Raw genomic sequence first — 13,136 nt, 5'->3', positions numbered from 1 at the left:
ATAAACAAGGTGTCTTGTTCTTTCTAGTGATAGAATTATGAGCAAGAACATAGGTCTATTTAGAGTTTAAAATACTTTGTATGTTGACTTTCCCTGACAAACCAAGGAGTTAAAGGACAAGCCCCCCACTTAGCACTACAGGAGCATGCTGAATTGGGGAGTCCACAAAGTGGGTTGTATGAGCCTGACTCTTGTGTTTTCTTCTTTTGCTTCCTGGCCATGAGATAAGTGAAGAGCTGCATCAAAAGCTCCTATCTGGAGAGATTACTTCACCTCTGACCAACAACAACAAAATTCAGTCCTGGGGAAGAACCTGCAAAACCGAGAGCTGAAATACACCCTTTTCTTTGTAAGATAATTATTAGTTATTTCATTCTAGGAATAGAAAGGTAATGAAAACAGGAGCCTGTTTAATTAGAATCTGTGCTCCTTGAGTAGCTGCCTTTACTATAAATGTTCCTAAAGGATATCCTTTTATAATCTTCTTAATGTGGTCATGACCACATATAAAAATGAAATAATCTCCATGCCACATAGTTGGTTGAGACAAGATTTTATGCATAAATGATAGTAGCATGATGTGAAATTGTGTATAAACATTAAAGCACAAGGTTCCTAAAACAGATTAATCACAGTTTACTGTGTGGTGTGTTTTTTAAAATGTCATTGATGACCTTTTGGTATTGAAGAAAGCAGTGAAGTAAGCAGTAGCACTTGAGTTTGGGGGAAATATTCAAAATAATTTCTTTTGATATATGAGAACATTTGCATATCCAAAGCCTGCTTCTCTACAGGGCTGTGTTTTTGTGAATGATCAACTCACTAATTAGCCAATTATCATTGCAAATGGAGAACAGGACAAAAATCACAAACTGTTAGTAACTTAAAATAGCAATCTATCTACCTCATTGCATATGAAAGAAGAGCCTAAGTAGAATAAGAGGCTGGGAATCAGAATGAAACTGTTTTTAAACCATTGCTGAGATAAAAATAACATTCTGCAATATGGTGTCACTTCTGAGTAATGAGTGTAAATTTCCACATCTGTATGACTAATACAAAACAATTTATATCTGTAAAATAATATAGAATAGCTTTGAAACACTTCATGATCTTTATTACAAATAATCCCAATGTATACTAAATCCAAGTACAGTTCTTATTACTACTAATTGCTCACATTAACTGCAATTAATGTATCCATTTGTCCAATTGATAAAGGAGGCAAACTTCTAACATCTGGATTCCAGAGCTAGAATTGTGACTAGGGGGAATCATCAGAATTAATACAGTAAGCTATCTGCAAACCTAACATAGAATAGAAGAGAATTTGTGTACAAATTAGGGTCTCAAAAATCATCACCAGATAGATGATAGTGAAAATAAACTGAAGGGAGGAGGAGGGAAGAGGAAGGAGAAGTGGGAGGGGAAGCTTCAATCGAGATTTGAAGTTAATTAATTAATTAATTAATAAAAAAGACTAAAGCACAAAACTCAAATCCTTTAAATTATTCTTTAATCTCTTCTTGAGAATATTCCCAATAGGCTCAGGTATTTGTATTAGGTCCCCAGGTAGTGACACTGGTTGAAGACGTTTGGGAGCACGACCTTGTTAGAAGAAATATTTTACTAGGGTGGGCTTTGTGTACTTAAAGCCTTGCCCAACTTCGAATCCATTCTCTGTGCTCTGTGCTCACCTTTGAATATTTGAGCTCTCAGCTTCTGTGCTTGCCACCATGCCTGCAGCTTGCTGCCATGATGGATTCTTATGCCTTTATAACTGTAAGACTCTCCAAACCCTTCCATCTATGTATTGTCATGTTGGTGGGGTTTTATCACAGCAAAGGAACGTAACCAATACATATTCTAGATTTACAGCAATAACAAACCCCAAGAGTATGTTAGATGTATGCAGAGAAAGTACATTTCTAGGTAAACATTTTCAGTGTCAATATAAGGCACTCCTTCGAAGCTGAAGTTGTAGTAGCCTTATTTGATAAAGATGTGGCTCACTAAAAGAACCATCATGGCAGCTAGTGCTCAGTTGGATTCAAGCCCTCTCCCCCACCCCAGGACATGTTTATCTTTGTGTGAGATAAGAAAGCTAAGTTTCTCAATGTCCATAAAGAAGACCTACATTCTGACATTTGGGAGCTCCACCATGCCACCGTGTGTTGGCAAACTCAACATCCAGCAATGCCTCAACTCTCAAGGAAAACATTTAACCTGCAATGGGTTTTGCTGAATGGACCATGTTCTTATTGGTTTCGTTTGGTTTGGTTTTGAAACTTCAGGGCAAATGTCTCTTGCAAATACAGGAACAAAAAAGATGACACATTTAAAATACAAGGCAACTAATTAAGCAATGTAAAATTTAAGGTTTTGTAGATGCCCATTCTATTTTCTTTACACTCTATTTGCTTGCTTTCCACTCACTAAACTCTATTATTTGGGTACAAATTTTATCTTTTGCAGTTTTCTTTATGACAGATGCCAATTAATTCACACCTCTCTCACAACCCAGGGTCATGCCTTGCATAGTGTATGTGCTCAATGATTTATTTGTTGAACAAAATGTCTTACAGTTTGCATCGCTCAGTGGCAGGGTGACTACTCTTTCCTCTGTCACAGCATCTGGAAGCTTTGGAGCTGTGTTCTTGCTTGGAGCAAGCTCTAAGAATGCCTGCTTCCATCAGTCAGTTCCTACAGGAACTCCACCAATGAAAGACAACAAAGGAGCCATCATTGTTCTTGGGGCTTCCTGGTAGTTGTGAAAGATGGTGAAAACTTTGCTGAACATCCTCCAGTTTGCGATCCTCAAGAGGGTATGCCTCCATTCTTCCTTTACAATATTTCCTGCAAACAGACAGTAGCTTTTGAGGAATATCCCCAGAGTGACACAGAGGCTCATTCCCTATGCCAAATCCCTTTCTGCCCAAAATTTCCATTTCTGAAATAATGACAGATACACTTCAAACTTGGGTTTTTTTTATTTTCATCATTTCAAGCCTGAAAAAGAAGTAGAAAGGTTTAAACCTTCTTTCCTGCGTGTGAATTGCAGAAACACTGCAGGCCCAGATTCCTAGAGTGCATTAGAATTAGTGCATATTGGATGGAAATGACAAAGTGACCTGTCCTTTGTATGTATCAGGATCTACTGTGAACTGCAATCCAAAAAATCATTTGGACTCTTGTATGCAGTTTTTCTTATTATTTATTTATGGCACAAAGCAAGGTATATGTATATGATGTACTTTTGATAACACTCACTCCACCAGCTGCTCTTCTGTTCCCAGACTACCCTTTTCCCCTTTCCCCATCCCTTTTAACTTTCTTGGTAGTTCGTATTTTCTTTCATGGTCTTTAATAATGTCCTTTAATAAATATCTGAAAACAATAGAAAAGTATGAATAACTTAAGATGCCGCCTTCTTATACTTTCATATTTAATAGTTCTTTATTGTATATAGAACTCCAATTTATTGGCCTGTAGTCACTAAGTAACTTGAAGTTTTACATAGAGAAAGTAAATACTCCATGTGAATTTTGAATTGCCTAAAATGATGCTGGGGCCAAGATCTGAAGGAAAATGTTAAATTAGAAGTGGTGAAGGCTGAGTTTTCATGTCTGCCTAATCCTAAGTGATCTTTCACTAGGATTTACGTTAACAGTGGGTATTTCATACATGGAATTACAGAAATATCATAGCTATATCTCGAGTTTTATATATCCCTTTTCTTCGTTTATTAAGATAATCAAAATGTTAACTTGGAAGAGCAAAAATTTCATGGCGTCTTATCTACCCTTATACAAAGAACTACAGGCAACAAATGCCTTCTTAGAGAAGGAGATGAGCCCCCTTATTGGTTATCAATTGCAAAGTGGTCATTCTTGAAACCATATAAACACAAACAACAAAAATAGACTCAGAGTGTTTTACATACACATTTATATGTATAAATATGTATATGTATATATGTGCGTGTGCATGTGTGTGTGTATGTGCGTGCATGCATGTGTGTGTGTCTGTGTGTTTGTGCATGTGTGTATGTGTGTAACTGCAGTCCTAGAGGATCTCAAGTCCTCTCCTGACCTTCTGAGGCTTCTGACACACACACAGCACACATACATAAAGGCAGGCAAAACATTCATACACAAAAAATAGTAAATTAAAATATATAAATATTTGAAACAACCATAATTTTAAAAGACCTCCACTTGGTCATGAAATAATATATATTTTTATATTCAATAGGAAAATACTCTGGGGTGTTATATACACATGAATTTGTAGATATTATTCCTTATTATGCTTCCTCTTCTTATAATGACCTTTGACCTTGAAAATTGAGTTGGAAATAATGACAATTTTCTATTTATTTAAATTATTAAATAATGAAACTTATTTACCACTTAGACTATTAGGGCCTCTCTTGGCAGAAAAGTTTTAAATTAAGAAATTGAATTATTTAATTAGTTGTAAAGTTATATAGATATTTTATTTGATCTTATCAGTTTTCATAAATTTTTTACTTCACAGATATTATTGATTTCATATATGTTGGTTAACTTGCCAAAAGACTTTTTCTGTGGAGTGTTCCTACAATCTGTGGCAACCCACCCTTGATTTCTGACATAGGTGACTTCAGTCTTTTATCTTTTAGTTTTGTTTTGTTGATTAATCTAGGTGGAGATTTATTAATTTTATTGTATGCTTTAGAGATTTATCATGTCTTTCAGTGGACTTTTGTGCTATGTCTGCTTGTTATCTTCTTGTCATTCTTACTATTTCTGGTCCACTTTACTGTGTTTTCACGTGAAAACTGATCCAGAATCACTAGACAATATGATAGTTCCATACCCGTGATATAACCATTCTTTAGCTTAATATATATGAAGTTTGTGCTTGTGTGCATGGTTGTATATATGCACAAGTCATTACACAGGACTTGTAATATATATGTGTGTATACATAAATATATGTAGTATGTATGTATGTATATAACAGTGTAACTTCAAATGCTGTCATGAGGGTGGCCTTCTTGGTTCATTCATGTTCATTCTCAACATGTGCCAGAGAAGTAGTTGAGGTCTTTGGGTATTCTTTCAAAATAAGAACATTAATCCATACACGAGGAATCCATCCTTTCCTTAAAAAAAGATCACAGTGGAAGTTAAGTTTCAGTATATAAGGGTTGGGGGGGTCATCATCCAGCCCATAACAGGAAATATATATATTTGGAGGTTATAGGAATCAGAGGCAATCATCATTTTCAAGGGAGTAACAGCCAGAAATGCTTGTTTTAAATAAGTTAGATATTAAAATTCTTCTTTTAAACATTTATTTGACAGACTTTAAAATTTAGTGCATTGATAAAAAGCTAAGATTCATTCTTCGGGTAAGTGGACAGAATATGATATTGGCTGATGCTTATGTAGGGTATAGCTATGTGCTGCCAATAACAGGTACTGAATCCCAGTGCTGATCAACTCAACCCAAGGACTGTTCAAGTCTCTGGACAATTTGCAGTCATTTTTTTCACCTAGTTTTCTTTACTCTCCATGGCATTTATTCTGCTTGGTCTTATTTGCTTGCTGTAAACATTTCTAAGAGTAAGTGGGTGGAAAGACTGGATTGTTTTCATGTAATAAAGGAATAGATGAGGCAATCTTGAAAAGTCAGAATATTTTGAAAACATAGGAGTCCTAGAGGTCTTGGTGCTGGGCTGGAGAGACAGTAGGACACACTGCAGGTCATTATTTCTCCCAGTTGTATGCAGAATAGTTTCTAAACGGCAAAACAAACTCCAATACACTCACAGGAACTTTGAGTCATTAGACATTTTTGCCTGTAACTGCCTACTTAGTCCAGGAAGAAAGTGAACATTCATGAGTCAGAGCCCTTTGCTTTGCCTTGTCCACTTAAACATGACAATGGAATATTGTAGAAAAGGAATTTGCATCAAATGATCTGGAAAATATTTGAAATAAATCAGGACTTGGTCAGTTCTGTTTGTCCCTGGTGTGGGTGGGCAAAAGATAGCATTGTCTCAGTAAACTGTTCTGTATAATAAGCCCACAGTTACTGGAAACTGCAGGCAAAGGGACTGGGCTGGATGGGGTAGGACTGGTTGGGCTTAATATGGTCCTCACCCCTCAATGAGGTATGTACAGCAAATAAACAAGGTGGACTGAGCCTTCCATTAAGTTTTATTTAAGTAACTTTTACTTGAAACTTAAATTTTGACTGTACTAATATTTACCTCTTAACTGACTAATGTTGAGAATATTTAATGATTAAAAAAAAAACAATTGGTCTTCCCTTCATCAAACTAAGGCATATGTAGGCAGAAACAGTCATTAATCTTATATGTTTATGAAATATAGCTGAAATAAAGTCATAAGAGATAAAACAAAGTATTACAAAACTAACTATAAACAGTTCATTTATCTGGTTAGATGGCCAACTTAGGCAGGAAAGGAGACCAGGCATTTTAGACACAAGAATCATCTTCCTGTGTGCTGTCTTATGGATGAAGCTGACAAAGTAATGTCTGAGGGGCAAATGGCAGAATAGTCTAAAGAAAACCCTTCAGGATAAGTTAAACTCACAAAGTGTCATTTTATATCTGCCTACACACAAGGACACAGAGAGCAAATATGAGAGCAGAAGTAAGGACCTAGGCATTGTAGGAACTAAGACAGATTTTAAGGTGATAAGAGCAGCCATCCAGGGCTGGGGTGTGGTTCATTATTGGAAGACTTGTCATCCATCACAAAGTCCTGGGTTTGATACAGCTAAGGCAGTCATCCAATGACATCAAGCAATTCTAAGCTTTAAAACAACTATTAAGCTTCAAAGCATACAGAATAAAACTGCAAGATTTAATGAGGGGAATAGACACATGCAAATTACATAAGGATATTTTAACATATCTCTCCTAATACTATACAACAGAGCACAGAAAAAATACTGACTAAAGCAATAAAAAGATCTGAGTATCTTCAAGACTTAGCCTACTTATTTTTTAATTAATTTATTTTTTACACTCCATATTCCATTGCCCACCCTCCTTATCCACCCTCCGACTGCTCCACATCCCAAACTCCTCCCCACCCTACCCCATCTCCACGTGGATGCCCCCACCCCCCACCCCACGTGACCTCTAAACTCCCCGGGGCCTCCAATCTCTTGAGGGTTATGTACATCATCTCTGAATGAACACAGACCTGGAACTCCTCTACTGTATGTGTGTTGGGGGCCCTATATCAGCTGGTGTATGCTGTCTCTTTGGTGGTCCAGTGTTTGAGAGATCTCAGGGGTCCAGATTAATTGAGACTGCTGGTCCTTCTACAGGATCACCCTTCTCCTCAGCTTCTTTCAGCCTTCCATAATTCAACAACAGGGGTCAGCTGCTTCTGTCCATTGGTTGGGTGCAAATATCTGCATCTGACTCTTTCAGCTGCTTGTTGGGTCTTTCGCAGAGCAGTCATGATAGATCCCTTTTTGTGAGTGATACATAGCCTCAGTAATAGTGTCAGGCTTTGGGCCCTCCCCTTGAGCTGGATCCCACTTTGGGCCTCTAGCTGGACCTTGTTTTCCTCAGGTTCCTCTTCATTTCCATCCCTGTAATTCTTTCAGACAGGAACACTTATGGGTCAGAGATGTGACTGTGGGATGGCAATCATATCCCTTACTTGATGCCCTGTCTTCCAGCCTTATTTGTGATAGCCAGAAGCTGGAAACAACTTAGATGTCCCATGACAGAGGAATGGATACAGAAAATGTGGTTCATTTACACAATGGAATACTACTCACCTATTAAAAACAAGGACATCCTGAGTTTTGCAGGCTAATGGATGGAACTAGAAAATATTCTGAGTGAGGTAACTCAGACCCAAAAAGATGTTCATGGTATGTACTCACTAATAAGTGGATATTAGCCCCCCCCCAAAAAAAAAGTACAGAATAACCTAGATACAGTCCACAGAACTCAGAAAGGTCAACAAGCTGAAGTGCTCGAATAAGGATGCCTCAGTCCCACTTGGGAAAGAGAAGAAAGCAATTACAAGTGGGGAGGGAGGAAGGGACCTAGGAGGGAAAGTTGGCTGGGGGGGGGCAGTAGGGGGGAGAGGAGAACCTGATCTGGTACTGGGTGAGGGAAAAGGAATGAAGTCCTGAGAGTCAGCAGAAAGAATTGAAACAGGCAACCTCAGGAGTTAGGTTGGGGAGACCTTCCAGAATGCACCAGAGACCTGGGAGGTGAGAGACTCCCAGGACTCAAAGGGAGAGACCTGAGATGAAACGCCGGAGAGTAGGGAAGAGGGAACTTATAGAGCCCCCTCCAGCAGGAAGAAGTAGCCTACTTATAACTATGAGCCTATACCCTACAGTGGATGAATGATCTCTAATGTCCAAAAAAGAACACTTATTAAAATTGACATTATATGGAACCATGAATCAAAATTTTAGTAGCTTGTCAAAAAACCATTTTAGGCTTCAATAATAGTTGATCGAATAACTTAATTATCGAGATTGTAAATTATTGTCTTTAGAAGGATGTTGATGTTTGATTATTATCTGAGAAAACTCAGGAGCAGGACTGTGAAGGAAAAACAGTTCAATATTTTAACTGTAAAGACTGTCCTTTCCAGCACACACTCAGGTCTTTCAATCATCTTCTAATTTCTTACTGTCTTGAATCAGGACCTAGTTCACTTCATTCACTTGGGATTTGCTGATAACTCTTCACTGTCACATCTCAGTTTTCTACACAGATCCCTACTGTTCTTGTTTTTATTTAAGGAGGTATTTATAATTTTATGGTACTAAATCTCTTTTATTAGTTATTTATCAAGAACACAGCTATAAAAGAAAAATAATATTTTAAACAAATACGTTAATGTATATATTTTAGGGATTCAGTTTCAGAGATTTTTTTTTCTTTACACTGATCCTTGGTAAGTAATTCATTAGGTGATTCTCATTTTAACTTTTCTTACCTTTATATGGAAACTTAAAAGGGCAAACTTTTCTCCTTCCAAACAAAATGCTGCTCACACCAAATAGTTTTTCAAATTACTTCTTATTTATTTAGAGTTATCCTTTTGATCCCACCCTAACCCCGACCCCCACAGGCCCTAGAAAGCTTACAGACATAGATTTGTATAGATGACTTGTCTCTGATTTTGATATGCTTTGTACCATAGACTTACCACAGTGCAAGGTATGGATTCCATCTCATGAAATGTGCCTTAAATCCAAACATGTCGTAGGTTACTCCACTAACATCTGTGGTGCTAGTGTACCATGGGCATATCTTGCCAGGTGTGTAGTTATTGTAGCACAGTTTACACCTGGGTGAGATTGATGATGATAACTTCTCTCACCCATCGTCAGATATGTAACCCTCGATCATTATGAGTGCTAACCTGTAGGGGAGAAACCTCTATGTCAGAACAAGCTTTGTTTGTCCATCTTTTGGGTTTCAAGAATGTATTATCTTATGACAGTATGCCCAAGACCTGTGCAGGTCAAGCCAGACAAAACCAGATGGAGGAGGGCAGGTTAGCAGGAAGTTCCAGTCCTAGTAGGCTCTGAGAAAGAGAAAATGAGTTTTCTTTACCAGTATAACACCTGATGTGTGAACACATACTGGAAGACAGACAGAGAGACAGACAGACATAACATAAACTTGGATAAGCAGAAAGATAAGGTAGGATTATTAATTTTGATTATCTCTTTTGGTCTACTCTTTTCTTGTATTGCCAGCTTGGGTTTAGCAGTTAGTTATTAATATGAGACCTGTTTAGTTTCTTGATGTAGGAACTTAGGACTCCAAACTTTCATCTTAGGACTACCTTCTCATTATGCTTCATAGATTTGGACATAATGTGTTTTCATTGTCAGTCATTTCAAGATATTTTTTAATATATTCTTCTTCATTTCTCCTCTGACCAATTTTCCTGTGATAGTAAGTTGTTTACTCTCAAGAGTTTCTATACTTTCTGCCATTTATGTTGTTGATATTTCTATTTATTCTTTGAGATCAGAATGTGAGACGTTCTTTCAATTTTCATAAATATATTGAAATTCACTTTGTGTCCTAATATGTAGTCAATGTCATAGAAAGTTCCATGGTCTTCTGTGAGATGGTGTACTTTTTAGTGTTTGGGTGGAATATTCTCCATATGTCTGTTAGAACCATTTCATTTCTGCGGTTATTTAGCACTAGAGTTTTGTGTTTAGTTTTTGTTTGGGTGACTGATCCAATGGTAAGAACAGAGTGTTGAAATGATACTCTATTGCTGTGTTGGGGTCACTCTGTTAATCTGTGATTTTTAGATCTATTAGTGCTTCTTTAATGATGTTGAGTGGCCTGTGCTTGGTACATAAATGTTTAGAATTATAATATTCTCTCTGAGAACTTTTTCTTTCATGAATAAAAACCCTTCTTATCCATTTTTTCCTGGTTAGTTTATTTTTGTTCTGTTGTGTCAGATATTAAAATAGCTATGTCTGATTGTTCACGAGTTGTACTTGCTTGGAATAGCTTTTCTGTTTTTTTTTCCCCTAAGACTGTGTCTATTATTGGTGGTATTGATAGCATTATTGAAGTCTGTTTCTTAGTGAAAGCAATAAGATTAATCCTACTTTCTGATCCAATTTGTTATTCTATGAACTCATCTGTTGCTAGGGAGAACACAAACTGGTATAACCACTATGAAGATCGGTGTAGAGATTTCTCAAAGAGCTGGGAATGTACCAAATGACACAGCTACACCATTCTTGGGCATATACTCAAAAGTCTGTAAATCATACTATGGAGATTTTTGCTCTTCCATGTTCATTTTTATGTTTTGTTTATAATAAATAGGAAATGGGAATAATGAAGATATCAACCAACTGGCGAATTAATAATAACAATGTGGTACATTTACAGAATGGAACATTATTTACCTTCTAAAAAGAAAATTATAAAATTTTCAGAAAAAATGGATGGAATTAGGAATAATCATGCAGCAGTAATGCAGATTCAGAAAGATAAATTTAGAGTGTGTTCTCTTGTGTGCAGATGTGAGCTTTGTGTCTTTACATATGTATATTTTAGTCGCAATACTACCAAATGACCATTCAAGGCAGGGGATATGGAATACAGATGTACAGACATACAGAATACAGATATATAGGTATATAGGAGTGGAGAGTAATACATGGAACAGGAAAGATTAAATGGTGTGTGGGATGGAAGGACAGGGTAGAACAAATATAGGGAGAGATAACTAACATAAAAGCTTTTAAAAAATAGCCACATGGAAACCTAGTACTTTAGAAACTTGCTAATAACACACACACACACACACACACACACACACACACACACGCTTTGAATGGCATTATTCTATAATAAAAAAAAAAACCAATAACCTAACTAGATCCCACATGGTAGTGAAAAGAAAGTATTGGAATGTATTAACTATTACAGAGTTGTTAGGCAATTTGGTCCATAGAACCCTCAAGCATTACAATCTGTTACCAGTGTCCTTAGGTTTACTCTCTAGAACCTGGTGCTCAGGCGTTATTGCTGAAAGCACCACAGTTTCCATAGAATATCAGAACATCAATATAGTTCTGATCTAGAATTTTCATACCGATTGGCTTGCGTTTAGAGTGTTGGAAGGTCCTATGCAATTAATGGAGGAGAAACGTAATTATTAATCTCACCCAGCTGTGAATAACAACTACTGACCTGATATGCACACTACTATGTGGCACAAATGTTATGGAAGCAATTTCTAATGGAATATAAGTCATCCTCTGTGAGATGAAACTCATAGCTAGCACTGTTAATGGGATTAATAACACATGGCTGGATAGGTCTTAAAACCTAGTTGGAGAACCTAAAACTAGTATTCTGCTAAGTGGGCATACTATTGAAATGACTCTTAATGACACATCAATATCTCTGGTACATCTCAGCCCTCATCAGATCAATTGCTGCAGATGGCAATTAACAAAAAGACCCAAAACTGGTCATCACAGAGAGAATAAGAAATTGTGGTATGATCAACCTAAACAGAACATGCACCTCACACACACACCCTCCCAAGACTCAAGGATCTTTGTATAAAAGTGGGTAGTAAGATTGTAAGACCCAAAAGAGGTAGGTAACTTTGTGGAAAATGTCTTTATTGGAGGTAATAGGGCAGTTGTACATAGGAACTCACAGTGGTTATGGTAGCATGCACAAGATATATACAACCTCAGTCCAGACAAAGTCTCAGCATGGAGTTGGAGCGGGGGCAGTCATAATATCCCACATGTAGCTGAGAAGTTATTGCCATCTTGATAGCTGCTGGGAAAAGGAATTTAGTTGTTGATGTTGTTTTGTTTTGTTTTAATGATGTGATCCCTACTCCAGTGCAGGCCCCATTGCACAGAATAGTTAGGCAATTCAAATTGGACAGGATAAAAACCAAAGCATGAAAAAGAAAACTGGAAGGTGAGTGGGTGGGTAGGATATAAGGGTGATGACACTGGATCAGGGAGGACTTGCTGGAGAAGAGGTAAATATGTTCAAAATGCATTGTATAAAATTCTCAAATAATTAATACAATACTATTTTTAAAATATTTCCAATCTGAGTATTAATCCCAGAATACTTTTATTCATTATGTTTTGAGTAGGGCCAGATACTGTCCTATATAACAGTACTTACCATGGCCAGGAACCCTTCAGCTAAGAACAGACACTGTGAAACCCAGCGGCATAGAATTCAGCTATTCCCTCGTTCATGTTTGAGCCAACAGAGCAGTTACTTATTCATGTGTTAACTCCTTGACACCTTTTATCACAGTTTATGTATATTTTGGGACATAGGTCACAGTGCCTACTCTTTAATGCTCACACTTTGTTACTGGTCAAAGACATTTATGGCTGTGGCAAACACAAGTACTTGGTGTGTACTCATAGAAACAGGCTCCCCATAGTTATTCATGCTAATTGTAAAAGCATTCTTGAACTTCTAGGAGGAGAGATATGATTCAGTGGGAACAGAAACCTGCTGCCAAAACTGATCACCTGTTTGATCCCAGAAATCCACGTGGTAGAAGAGAAATGACTCTTGTATTTACTCC

The sequence above is a fragment of the Mus caroli genome, chromosome 2, assembly GCF_900094665.2.
Source record: "Mus caroli chromosome 2, CAROLI_EIJ_v1.1, whole genome shotgun sequence".
NCBI lineage: Eukaryota > Metazoa > Chordata > Mammalia > Rodentia > Muridae > Mus > Mus caroli.
This window is presented reverse-complemented; position numbering follows the sequence as displayed.